This window comes from Haemorhous mexicanus, chromosome Z (assembly GCF_027477595.1).
Source record: "Haemorhous mexicanus isolate bHaeMex1 chromosome Z, bHaeMex1.pri, whole genome shotgun sequence".
Classification (NCBI taxonomy): domain Eukaryota; kingdom Metazoa; phylum Chordata; class Aves; order Passeriformes; family Fringillidae; genus Haemorhous; species Haemorhous mexicanus.
The window spans coordinates 30,341,119-30,354,900 of NC_082381.1; the positions used below are offsets into that span (position 1 = coordinate 30,341,119).

At 50.2% G+C, this 13,782-nt stretch overlaps 1 long non-coding RNA gene across 1 annotated transcript; it reads left to right on the forward strand.

Annotated features, from left to right (window-relative positions):
* Positions 1–11,556: 11,556 nt before the first annotated feature.
* LOC132341758 (uncharacterized) lies at positions 11,557–13,131 on the forward strand. Its single transcript, XR_009490301.1, has 2 exons — positions 11,557–11,703; positions 12,081–13,131. It is a non-coding gene; the product is annotated as an uncharacterized LOC132341758 (long non-coding RNA).
* The last annotated feature ends 651 nt before the right edge of the window (positions 13,132–13,782 follow it).

Here is a 13,782-nt window from a genome sequence, read left to right on the forward strand (position 1 = left end):
GAAAAAAAAAAGACATGAAAACTTGTACAACTTGAAATAAAAGTTACGGAGTCGTAGCCATTCAGTGTATCAAATGGGTTAATATTTGTAATACGTGTTTCTGTGTTCTTATTCTCAACTCTAAACTAAGTTTTTTGTTGATCCCTATATTGCTTCATCGCCTTCTCTGAAGTGCAACCTCCTCAGGCAGGTCTAGGGAATTCCTCAATGTAAACACTCATTATCTCTATGGAAAACCAACATTTCTTCTTAGCTGCAAATCACAGATCAAGTCAGGAGAGGATGTTTTCCCAGTATCCCTTAACTGCCTTATTAAACATAGCTCAGAGTATGTAAGGATTACCATCTCACGCGTGAAATGCAAGTTGGTCCCTTCAGGCATTACTCATTTTGCAGCTCTTGAGGCTTAGAGAGGGACTATCCACCAGTTCCTGAGGAAAGCAGCTCCTGACCACACCACCTGCCAGACCAAACAGCCCCTTGTGAAATCATGTTCTCCTGTGTGTTTGGTACGTCTGCTTCCCCTGGAAGACACAAAATAAAAACTGATCTTTTAAGAGTCAGGCTTTAATAGAATTGAAGAGTTGTTTATATTGTTTATTGCTACTTTTGCCCATTCACTCAGGATGGTAAGAGGAAGGACTTGGAGCTACTGGGAGGACTCAGCTGTTTATTGCAACTTGCAGAATGAGTTCTGAGATGAGAGAGCAAATGTGTTTATGTACACAGACAGGTACAAGAGGCCTTCCCTGCATTTTGTAACTTCAGAACTCGACTTGCAACTACTTCCTGTTATATATATTTTTAGGCTGTGTTTAATGGAACCTGCAAAGAGAACATGGATTACTAATTCTGTTGTAACATTACTCATAACGTGTTTCCCCACAGAGAAAAGACAGTTATCCTAGTTTGTGCGAGGTTTGTCTCCTCAAAAATTCTTAATCAAAAATTCATTTGGGATATAGGTAAGTTGTCATAATGCAACTGTTTTGATATCTTACTCTAATGGCTTATTTTTTTAATCCTTAAAAATATTGATTGACTGATCAGTCTATTGACTGACTGCAGAAACCTTGAACGTGCTTATCAGGCTGGCTGAGAATTCCCAAGCACACTATTCTGCAATGGTGTACGCCCACGGCTGCTGGGGCTGGTGGGAATGTTCAGGAGTTTTTCACAGGTGTGGGACTCCTCCTATCCGGCACAGGCGTCGGCACACAGGAATTCGGGAACAGACGTTTTGATGCCCTGTTTGCAGCAGCCCCCAGCCTGGATGAGCCCTGCTCCGACTGACAGCTCCCTGCCATGTGCCGATGCCCGCAGGCGGCGAGGAGAGACCCGGGCCCCTTTGGCAGCTCCGAAAAGGCCGCAGGATGAACGGGAAAGTGGCTGTGCCCCAGGCGGCCTTTCCCGTGGGCTCTGGGTTCGGGCATTGCAGGGATCACTGGAGCAGATCCCCCGCCCTTCTCACGGCCGGCACGCAGCTTTGCGGAGAGCTTTGCCCGGGGCTGAGCCAAGCCCTGCCCGGGCCGCGCCCCCGCAGCCCCCGAGGCTGCCCGGCTGCCGCAGCAGGAGCTGCTCCCCGCTGCCCGGGGCTGCTCCCGCCCCGCAGGAGCTCTCGGGAGCCCCGAGCGGAGCACACGGCACCGAGCCGAGCTGCTGAGCTTCCCTCCCTGCTCCTGACGCTCCGGGGCAGGCTCGGCTCGGCGGGCCGGAGTGAGCTGAGCGGGTGAGACGCCGCTTTGAGCCGCGCTTGGGGCACTCGGGACCACGGGAAAAGCGCCGCCGGCAGCTGTCCTTTGTTTGGCCATTTGTATGGCCAGGAACGCATTTGTATCTGAGTTCGGCCTTATTTGGCTGTGCCATTTCTGGGAGCACAAAAAGTATTTTTCATGAAGGTGAGAAAATGGTTTGATTGTTATCTTATGTGCACATGAGGCTAAATGTCAACAGTCCTTATTTTACTTACCAATGGCCTGCCTTAGAGAACCTACCACTTTGCATATATTATTATTTCCACAATTTTGCATCTTTCAGAGGAAGCAGCACAGTTCATCTGAACTAAGTCCTTCCTTACCCTTAGAAGGAAAAACAGGTTGTGTGAGAGTTCTGCCAGCTGGGAATGAGTGAAGGGAAGAATTTTAGGACACTGCTGTAAAAAGTGCAGACTGCTTAACCACGATTTAGGGGAAAGAGCTAGTATGTATGCTCATTTATGAAGGTAAGTACCAAAGGCTGAATTTTTTCTGGTTTTCATTGAGCCCCCAATATGTTTTCCAATTGTACTTTTCTGAGTATTCTTTCATGCAGACGTCACTGGCCGTGACATGCGATGTGCTAAGGGCTGCACTGGGTGGTTGGCTCAGGGAGATGCCTTTAGTTTATGGCACATTGGGGTCTAAGGAGGGCATGCGGGTTTCCCTGTGCTCTGCCACCAGCTGAGGTGCAGGAGCACTTCCAGGGCTGCGTCCAGGCGTGATGAGCTGGAGTTAAAGCTGTGCCTTCTGCTGAGCAGCTGATACGACCTCTGACCGTGAACAGCTGGACCTGAGATAATAAAGAGAGGTTTCTCTCTTTCTTACTAAGAGCCAGAGTCTGATCAAATGGGTTCTTCATCCTGCTGTGACCAGTGAATACCAGGGTTCGTTCCCACAAATTTCTTGCTTTATCTGCTTTATTCCTGACAGCTACAAGAGCCATAATATCCTGCTGCTCAACTTCCTGGAGAGAAGCTGGCATTTCTTTGCACAAGGGTTCTTCACTAACACTTGGACCCACAAGTGGCTCATTGATGTCCTTCTAATTCCCAAGTTCTTTCACATCTACAGTTGCCTTTCAGGGATAGACCCTGATGCTCCTCTGATTTCTGTGGGATCCTCTTTGCCTGCCACTTTCAGGAATGAGCTAGAAGAGGCAAGAAAAGGTTCAAGGGAAGGACTTGTGTTTCCTACTTCATCCTGGGTCATTTCATTTGAAAAGTTTTAGACTTGGATTTTCAACGGTGATTTGTCGTTGGCCCAGACTTCAAAACCTCTCACCACACTCGTGTTTTCAACATGAAAGATTTTACGCTCCAAAATAGTACCTTTCACTGAATTTTAGTAAAAAACGGAATGGGTGAAGAGCCCTCCACTTAATGTTTTTGCTTCATGAAAATGCCATATTGATCCAGAATAAAGTAGGATACTCCTGGAAACTCCAAGCCTTCCTTCTCCCCTTCCTTTGCTCAGTGCAAGGAAGACCAACATTTCTTATGTTGTGATATTCGTTGCCAACGTGTTTGTTTGAAGATCATGCATTTAGTAATGCAAGTTAGTTAAAATCATCTGATCTGGAATCCCTTCCCAACTTCACAACCCACACACTTCATTAGTGACCCCAGCTGCAGCAGACCTAGACATGTCTTTCACCTGCTTTCTCTGTCGTAATTGACCAGCCCTTTCTCGCTTGGATCACTGATTTGGTCAAATAAGACTGAAATGCAATGATCCCTTGAAACATGGTGATCTAGTCAGCATATTTTGTATTTTCCCATTCATTAGGCATCAAGACTTAATTCTGACAGGTAATAAATACAGACCTTCAGCTTTAAGAGGCAGAGGACAGGAATTCCATTCAAATTGGCTCCTTAGTATTTATTTTATCTTCAGAGTGACTCATGAACCCTTTCAAGTTCAGATAAGCAATTAATGTATCAGTGACTCTTACAGACAGGGAAAAGATGATTGTCAGCATGCAAAGAATGGCTTGTGTGGCCACACAGCAGGCCCTGCAGTTTCAAAAGAGAATTTCATTACATTTGGTGAGTTTTAAAGAAGCAAACGGAGAACAAAAATCTTTACGTGTTTGCAAGTATCATAGATAATTATGCAAGTGCTAATGTGAGAATCTACAGAGTGTCCTGTTAATGATACATGTAGTTGTGCAGGTTTTTTATTTGTTCATGGGTATGTTTGGGAAATTAACCACACGTAAAGGAATTGTTCTAACACTTTGCAGGAATATTTCAATGGGATGTATATTTATGCTCTAAGCTCTGTGTGCTGTGGCAAGAACACTGATGCCTATATAGCATGGTTTCCTTTTACAAAACACTTTTTCCCACTCATTTCCAACTTGTTCCCTGCTCTGCTTGGGTCAGCAGAGCAGTGCCACTCTGTCTCTACGTGGGATTTGTCTGTCCCTTTCTTCTTTCTGTTCCAAAATCACCCTTAATCCCTGCCTCCCACAGCTCTGCCAAATGACAAAGAAGTGCAGCACCAGTTCATGGTCTCCACACCTGGGCATTATTTGCTGCCCTTCTGCAGAACCCAGCGGAGATATGTGGGCTGTGCAACCACTGGTGGATTTCTGTATTTTCACATCTCCATAATCATCATGCATTTAATGCTGCTTCTGCTCTTGAAGTCTCTCTATGTCCATTTACCTACTGCTATTGCTCAGGGTACCCGGTGCTTTTCAGCTGGAGCAGAATTGTTTTAGCAAACATCTGTGTGAATGCTCCTGCAGATACAGTGTGATAGGGGCTTAAGAGAGCTGCATCATACAAAACAACCACAGTGGGCATTTTCAGGAGAATCTGAAGAAGAGGGGATGTCGTTCTTACACACTGGACAACAGCTCAAAGTGCCATACCAGTTACAGAGCACCCTGCAGATCATCCTGTGCTCCTTTGTGCTCGGCCTGAGGTGCCAGTGCTGCTCTCTGGGCTTGTGCATGGCCAAGGAGATCCCCGTGGAGGCCACTCCACAGCCTCATGAATGCACAAGAACTTTAGGACACATATGAGCCTCACACACATGCAAAAAACTCCAAACCCAACTCAAACACCACAGCAAACCAAAAACCCCCACGCAAACAAAAAACCCGTGGAAATTTGTTTACAAGTTATAATTGCTTGTCTTGTGTCACTTCCATTCTGTTTTGCAAACGACTGTCAATGTTCAGACAGAAGGACAAAGGGAGGTTTTAGCAGGACTGACCAAGTTTTGGTATGGAAGGAGCCTGCTCTCCCCCATCAGAGCCCACTGGCACTGCCTTCCTGCCTGGATGGATGGCACAGCCCCGGCCGTGGCAGAGCAGCCTCCTGTGCCCCCGCAGTGGGGCTCAGCTGCAGTTTAAGCCACTCTCACCCTGCACTGTCCAAGGGCTGCTCTGGCAGCGTCCTCAGCTCTCTCTTGCCCCCTTTCCCTCCGTGCTGCCCTGGCAGCTGAAAGCCGAGCTGGCCCAGGGCGTGTCTGAGCTCTCAGCCACAGTTGGCTTCTGCTGCTCCCAGCCTGGAGCTGCCACGCTGGGGAACCCAGAGCTGAGAGCTTCACTGCAGTGCAGCAAACGGAGGGGCTGACAGGAGGGGAAAGGGCCCTGAGGTCAGGCAAGAGATGAACAACAAGGGGAATGGAAAAGGAGAGAAGAGAGAATTCACAGGGCTTGATAGCTGAATCTTCCCTGCATTGTCCTGGATTCCCAAGAGATCAATGGTGTCTGAGTTTAATATGAAATAAAAGAGGTGAAAAAGAATATTGATTAGTTGTCCATTGGCTATTCTGAACACTGATGGTTTTGGGATCTGAAGGAAAACGGACTATGTCACCACGATAGTAAAAAAAGATACATATGCATATAAAAATATGGGAATCAGAAACACAAGATAGAAAATCAAAGATCAAACAAACTCTGGCATTTCCTTATTTTGAAAGGAAGGGATCTTGCTACAGGTTTCCTAAAATTCTTCTAGGTACTTTTATATGGAAGACAAGCATAGAAAATTCAGAATGGCATTTTCAAAAGCACTATGTCTTCACTGTGTTCGAACAGTTTTCCAAACAGTTGGAGACAACAAAAATATCAAAATTCTGGAAGCTCTCAAGTCCTTTCATCTCAGTCTAATCCTGAAAGAAAATCTAAGTTACGTGTCTTTGGAAAAATAGGTATAATTATATTCTATGAAGACTTTGGTCTTGTGGGTTTTTTTAATCAGGTGTTTAATACTGAAAAGAAAACAAGATCTTTCTTGTGGCCTAGAAAGGTAGCAGAAAAAAGAATTTAACAGACTCTATTCAGAGCTTGATTTTTCTTACTGGTTATTTGTGCTGGAATTGCCTAGCTAGAAACAGCCAGAATTGCTCTAATAGACTGATTTCTTCCAAGGGAGTAAGGAGGACAGGAAAATACAGGTCAATCAGCCTTGCCTCCATCCCCTGACAGGGGATGGGGTAACTAATCCTGGAAACCATTCCAGACAAATGGAGAAGTTGATTGGGAGTAATGGTTAACCTACTCGATGCCTGTGACGGGACAGCCAGACTGATGGATATGGGTGGAGCAATGGATGATGTCTACCCCAGCTTTACCCAAGCCTTTGAGACAGCCTCGGGCATCAAGAGGGGCTGGGAAGCGGACGTTTTATCTTCCTTGCCTTGGTGCTTTGGGGCTGCATTGCAAAGCAAAGGCAGCAGGATGACTGCAGGCGGAGAAAGAGAGGGTTTGCGGAGCCGAGCCCGGCCGGCCCCGGAGCCGCCCCGCCCGCGCTGTGCCCGCAGCCCCGGCTCTGCCGCGCTCGTCCCCGCCAAGTCCGGCCCGCGCCGGGGCCGCGCTGGGCGCGCGCGGGCCCGAGCGCAGCGCCCCACTCAGGCCGCGCGCCGCCGGCGCAGCCGCGGCCGTTGCGCCGCGGGCGTTGCGGCCACAGTCGGCGATCGACGCCATGGCGGAGCTGCCGCTGCCCGCCGGGCTCCGCGCCAGCACCTTCCCCGCCAAGCTCTGGCGCCTGGCCAACAGTCCCCGCGTCCGCTCCGTGCGCTGGGACAGCCGGGCCACGGGGCTGCTCATCGACCGCTCCCTCTTCGAGCGAGAGCTGCTCAGCTCGGGCGACGCCCAGAGGGGCGGTGGCGATGGGCGGGCCCCGCTGCCGCACACCTTCCGGGCCACGCAGTTCCGCAGCTTCGTGCGGCAGCTCTACCGCTACGGCTTCCACAAGGTGCCGGGCTGGCTCGGCTCGGCTGCGCCGGGCGATGCCGGAGCCTGGCTACACTACAGCAACCCCTGCTTTCGCCGCGACCGCCCCAACCTCCTGCTGCGCATCAAGCGCCGCAGCGCGGCCAACAGACAGCGGCCGGCGGCGGGGCGGGAGGGCCGCCGGCGCCCGCCCAGCGGCTCCCAGCAGCTGCCCGGGGCGCGGCCGCTGCCGGACGGGCGGGAGCTGCGCAGCCCCCGGCCCGGCCGCCTGCAGCAGCCCCCCGGGGAGCGGCCGCTGCTCGTCCGGCGCCCGCCCTGCAGCTTCCACCTGCTGCACAGGGACCAGCCGAGGCCGGCCCGGCGGGAGGGGCCGAGCCGCTTCCAGGAGCTCTACGGGGAGCGGCCGCCGCCCGCCGAGCGGGAGGTGCTCGGCATCCCGCCCTGCCATTTCCTCGGGCTCCACGGGGAGCGGCCGCTGCCGCTCGGCCGGGAGGGGCCCCGCAGCCACTTGCAGGAGCTCTACGGGGAGCAGCTGCCTCCGGCCGAGCGCAGCGTACTCGGCATCCATCCCTGCAGCGTCCGGCAGCTCCCCAGGGAGCAGCAGCCCCCAGCCTACGACCCACGAGGTAGGAAAAGACTTGTAGCCTCGCTTTTGCCAAAGGTTAGGAAAAGTGACCCTTTGAAGTAGTTTTCCATAAGGCTCTCTCACTGTCGGCCAGAAGTTGTCAAGCCTACCGGGAAGGGGCACCTAGGAGGCCAAAAGATTCTCTGCCTGGTTTTCCTGGCTGCTTCCCGTGATGTTTGATCCAAGGCAGCACTCGAGCTCTCTGTCCCCCAGCCACATTGTGGAGCCTGACCAACGCGTTTGGATTCTTGCAGCCACCCCGGGCACTTCAGGGCCCAGCACTCCAGCTGGCAGTGCAGCTTGTGCAGCATCGACGGCCTGCAGCTCAGCACAGAGCGCACCTGGGCAGGAGGGATGGTCGCCAGCAGATCTAGGCCTTGCCGTCGAGAAGATGATTCGGGAGATCAGGATGTCCCTGTCTGAAAGATCTCCCTCTGCTCAGGTAATTGCATTGGATGGGGATAAAAGGGGCTGGACTGAGAGCTTTCAAACGTGGTTACATGGCGGAGAAGCAACGGCTTCTTTAATTGAACTTATTTCATCATGATTTAGTTATTCTTTTTGCTGAAGAAAGATTTCTGAGAGAGGGAATGAAGAAGAATTGAAAAAGAGGTTTTTCTTGCTGGGAAAGATGAGAAGATTGTTTGCAGAATTGCCACTGAAGGCCAAGTGTCCCGTGCAGGGAGGGGCATGCCAGAGGTGCCTCTGTTCCAGCAGCAGGTGTGGGCTGTGCCTCTTTTGGGTGGGAAGGCCAAGGCCAGGCAAGGCAAGGGCAGGACTGCAGCTGTAGCTGCTGCTGTGTGAGCCCTGCCGTGCGTGTATGTGCTCCCAGAGCTGTGGCTGGGGCTGGAGCTGCAGCTCTCTGTCCTTTTGCTGATTATTATACGTGTTGGCCAAAGAATGTCTCTCTTTTTATTCATGTGCTGACCCATTGCCTGCAGTACATTTATGATTATGAGCCAGGGCAGACTCAAGGTGGGGAGAGGGATTTTTTTGGATTTACCAATACCTTTTTCTCAAGTAGCATCACTTTTGTCTTCTGTAAAGTCAGACTTAGCAGTTTTCAGAAGCATTTTATTCCGTAATAAAAGGAAATGTTGCAGGTTCAGAACCATCTTTAGAATCTTTAGGGGTTTTGATGGCTGTGCTGTCGCAGAAGAGATGAATATTCTGGAACTGGTCATAGTGAGAATATCCTTGTGTCCAAAGGTAATTTGCAGGTGTTTCATTGTGGACATTTACTTCCTCGGTGGAATAGAAACACTACCTCGTTTTCTGGCTTTTCCTGTCTTTTTGGTTGGGTTTTTTTCCCGCTGTCCCAATGTCCAGATTTTTGCCCGTGATCACAAATGTGATCCTTGGAATGGCCTGGGTGCATGAATGTTTGCCTGGATCATACCCATGGGGCAGCAGCAGAGGGCTCCAAAAAGCACCACCTCGTGCTGGGTTGTGTGAGCGCTTGGCCGGGGGTGGTGAGACGCCCAAGCAGAAGTGTGTGCTTTGTGTGGGGGTTTGCAGCACCCAGCCCTGGGCAGGGCTGGCAGCGAGCTCTGTCCTTGCTGGCAGCAGGGAGAGCCCCTGGTTTTCTGCTGGCTGATTTCTCCCAGCTCTGGCATGAGCCAGGGTCAGAGCTTGAGGGCACGTCCCCTCACTTGGTGTCTTCTGGTTTCCTGTGCGCATGTTTTGTCTCAAAGGTCATTTTGTAAGAGCTTCAGTTTCACCTTGGCCACCTGAATCCTGAGTTTAAAAGGCTGCTCATGTGAACCGTATGGGCAGTGTTCCCTCCTCCGTGCTCCATGTCTTTTGGGAGTGGAGAAGGAGAGTTATCGTATCCCTGATGTGTTTCCAGGAAAATAGTGAGTGATCTTTGGGTTCCTTTCTTTCTGTTTTTCTGCTCAGGACAATGTCAGTGTTGCCCCCGATTCCTCAGGAGGGGAGCCTGTGGACAGAGCTGCAGCAGAGGAAGCTGCATCTGGCACCGAGAGCTGCAGGAACGGTTCCCAGGAGCCCGAGGAGCCTGGTAAGGACAGAGCCCTCACTGGTTTAGAGAGGTGTGAGATGGCTGCTCTGAGCAGGCTTGGTGCTTCCTGGTGCCTTGAGTTCACATCCTGCACTGGCACAAGCTGCCTTAGCCCTGCCCTCCACACTTCTCCAGAGGTTCTGGCACTGAGTCCTGTGCCGTGGCAAGAGAGCAGGGAATAAAGCCGACCTTGGGGGAGTTGTGTCACCAAGTTGGGTGTCCCAGCTTTGTGCTGAAGTCGGTGGATAAATTTGCTGCTGGCTGACAGGGGAGGCCAGGCTGAGCGACTCTTGAAGGAACAGGGGAAAAAAAGAGCAAAAAGTCAGGCTAGAAGTCCAGATCACTGACTCAGTGTAGTACCAGTCTGCTGGTATTGGTGCTGACCCACCAGAAAAACAAGGAGCAGAACATCAGAGGCCTGCCAAGTGAAACATCACAGTCAGTCCAGTATCAGAATGGAAACTTAAATGAGCCCTGATTAGGGAGACCTAAGAGGAGAGAGGGAGCGCTTTGGATCCATTCCTTAGCCAAGCTGGTGCAGCCTGCAGGCCTCGTAGGGAGCTCTGTCCCTCGCAGCCCTTCCTGCCAGAGCTGATGGTCGAGTTGGAGCAGCTGCTGCTCACTGCAGGGGGCAGTTGGTAGATGGCCCTGGTAATGGAGCTGGTTCATGACTCAGCTCCCAGCAGCCCTCAGCTTCAGGCATTTCAGTGAGGACTGAGGTCTGTCTGTCAGCACAGAGAAAGAACAAGGCTGGGCTTCTTTGTGGCTCCTGGGGCTCTGTGTGTGTTTCAAGCTCTCGTGGGTGCCCTTTGCACTGCGAGTGCTGAGACTTTATTGAGATCCTTCAGTGTTTTGAAACACGCTTTTGAACACTTGGAATGGTCCCTGTTCTTTTAAGGGCATGCTTCAAATTGCCAAGTAAGAGTCTGCCTTTCAGGCCATCTTTGACAGTCCCTGGTAGAAGGAGAATTGCTGTCCAGGGGAAAGGTGCACAAGGGCCAATATTGACTGAGCGTTCCCTTGGCTTCCCAGATGCCATCTGACCAACATCTCCAGGAGGGCTGCCCTGCGTGGCAGGAGGAGACAGAGGAGAGCCCGTGACCATCGGGCAGGTAGAATTCCTCTGCTTGTAAATATGTTTATAGATTCCTATGGTTTTATTTATCAAAGGGTATAGTTCTGTTTACAGATTAGAGTGTTCTGTTTATATGTGCATATATTGATAGATCTGTAGAGTTAAATGGGGATATGTATTCAGTTAGACAAGTGATATATTTTATTATAAATTTACCTTTATAGATTTTCAGAGTTTAAATTTTTTTGTGTAGAGTCCAAAAAAAAATATAGATGAAGTTTCATTTATAAATGAGTATAGTTATAGAGTAAGAAGAATATGAATGTTTAGATGAATAGGTTGCGGTTTGCCTAGGCCTAGGCTGCATTTTTACCTCTTTGCCCCCTCGGCTGCCTTTCTCACCTCTTGCTTTTCCCCCTGTGCCCCCTGTGTCCCCTCTCCCTGTGCTGGGTCCGAGGTGGCGGCCAGGCCGGCCAGAGCAGCACTTCCAGCCCCGGCTGTCCCTGGAGCGGTGGGAGCTGCCGCTGGCCCCAGGCACTGTCCCCTGAGGAGCTGCTGAAGGACGGTGAGACAGAGGGGGCTGAGGGGGCGGTGGCGCTGAAGGGACGGGGAGCCTGAGCTGCTGCTGGGGCTGAGGGCTGTGGGGCAGCCGGGGCCATGGTGGCACTGAGGTGACAGGGAAGTGGCACAGCCTGAGGGGCTGGCAGGTCTAAGGGGGACGGGATGGGTCAGAAGGGACTGAGGGGGGTGAGAGGACTGTGAGGGGCTGAAGAAACGGAAGGGGGCTGGGGCTTCAGTGAGAGCATGGCGGGGCTGAGGGGGATGGAGGGGGCCAGCAGGGAGCACAGAGGGCTCCAGGACTGCAGCTCTACCAGGCCTTGGAACCAATTCCAGAGCCTCCACTTTTTCCCCAGCTGCATGGAAGACCTTGAGGACAGCCAGAGCCTGATGGGAGCCAGCAGAGAGAAGCTGAAGGCCAGCAGCAGGAGCAGGGAATGGGGACCTGCTGCTGCCACCCTGGAGAGAGCTTGGGTGAGGCCACAGGCCCGGGCAGGCAGGGTGGGGCTGAGGGCGGCGTGGGCTGTGGCCGTGGGCACTGCCCGGCGGGGCAGGAGCGGGCCCTGCCCGTGCTGGGGCCGCTCAGCGCAGCTGCCCCGGCCGGCACAGGGGCTGTCCTTGGCCAAGGCAGCTGTGCCGGCAGGGCCCGGCAGCTGTGCCGCCTGTGCCGGGCTGCTGGGGCTGCGGGACGGTCCCGCCGCGGCTGCGCTCACCACAGCCTGGCCCGCTCGCCTGCTTTTTCTTTCCAACTCTCCTGGGGAGGCTCTGAGATTTCCTCTTCCGTGATGGAAGTGCAACTGCTGCCAAGGGAAACGTCCCCGTACTCACTCAGTGTTCCCTTTGCTTGCCAGATGTCCCATCTGCTGTCCCTGTCCAGGAGAGCTGCTCTGCACGGGAGGAGAAGACCGAGGGAGAGGCTTTGAAGATGAGGCAGCTGGGATCCTTCTGCTTTTTGTGCTGTTTAATTATATATGGACTAGCATGGAGTTACTGATAATTACATGCATTTTTTCATATGTAGCTTGCTATTTGTATTGGTATATTTCTGTATGTATCTTGTTATTTTTATGAATGTACTCTCTATCTATGTACGTAGAGATATATACATACAGGTTTGCAGTTACGTATTTGCGTAAATACGTATCTACTTTTTTATGTATGTTGTAATATCTGTGTTTAGTTATTTTTCCATATGTGTACAGCTTTGTAGGTGTTTATATTTATCAATGTAGTTTTCAGTATATATCTTTTAAAACTAGTGTATTGGTATTTGTATTGGTACAGATGCCTATTTTTATATTTTTAATTGTATATTGATGTATTTGTATTTAAATATATTTACATATGTTTCCAGATGCATATCTGTCTGTATATTTGTATGGATGCAGTTGGATTGGTATTTAGACTGGTACAGTAATATTTGTATATTTAAAAATAGTTGTGGTTGAAGTATTTATATATATATATTTTATATAATCTATAATATTTAATCTATATTTACATCGTTAGATTGTTATAGATTTATTTTTATATATGTTCATGTATGTATGTATTAAATTCTGTTTATAGATGTATAGTTGCATAACTATTGAATTCTTGTTGGGGTATTTAGAGAGGGAATGCATATTTTTGTATTTCTATATGGGGTCTGCATTTGTAGTAATATGTAATAAATTAAGTTGTTAAACGCCTAATTGATCTTTGTGTATAGTGAGTTGCGTATAGTGGAGGCTAGCAATAAATCAAGTTTGGTTAAGTGAACTTGGTTTTTGTATATTTTTACATAGACAGGTTGTAATAATCTAATAAATTGCTGGTTTTACCTTAAATTGAGATCTGTTTAGTTCTGTATTGTCAGCATGGGTGTAGCAGTTTGTAATAAATGACATTTTTCAACTGAAATTGATTCTGGTGGATTTGTGGATCAGCAGTGCGGCTGTGGCAATCTGCAAGAAATGCCATTTGTCAGCTGCGATGGCTGTTGTGTGATTTGTGCTACCCAAAGCCATGAGCAGATGGAAATGCTGGAGGATTTTGGCCATGGAAATCTCCGGCCATGGCCAGCACATGCCCCACCTGCACTCAGGCTGGGCAAGGGAAGGGCAGATTTGGGCTGGCAGCAGAGCCACGCCTTGGCTCAGAACTCGCTGCAGAGGCCTGCTGAGAAAACTCCGGGACTCCACTGAGAGCAGAACTCCAAGCAGGAGCAACCCTGTCAGGAGCAATCATTCACAAGGAAGAAAAGAGAGAAAATGTGGCCGAGCAGATGTGGGGATACTCTGTGAGTCTGATGAAATGCTCTGAATCACCACTGCCTCGGCACGTCTTCCGCAAAAATATTTTGTTAAAAACTGAACACCTCCCATGAAATACAGATTGCACTTTCCCCTTCACTTCCCTTGCTGTGTGAGTGAAGACACTCTCTCCTTATCACTGAGAATTTTTGCCATTCCGCACCTCCCATTAAATCAAAGATGATGTACTACCTCTCGGCACCATAAATGAAAACAGCCCTGCCCTCGTGGCAGTGTTTGCAAAGCCTTCCCTCCTCCT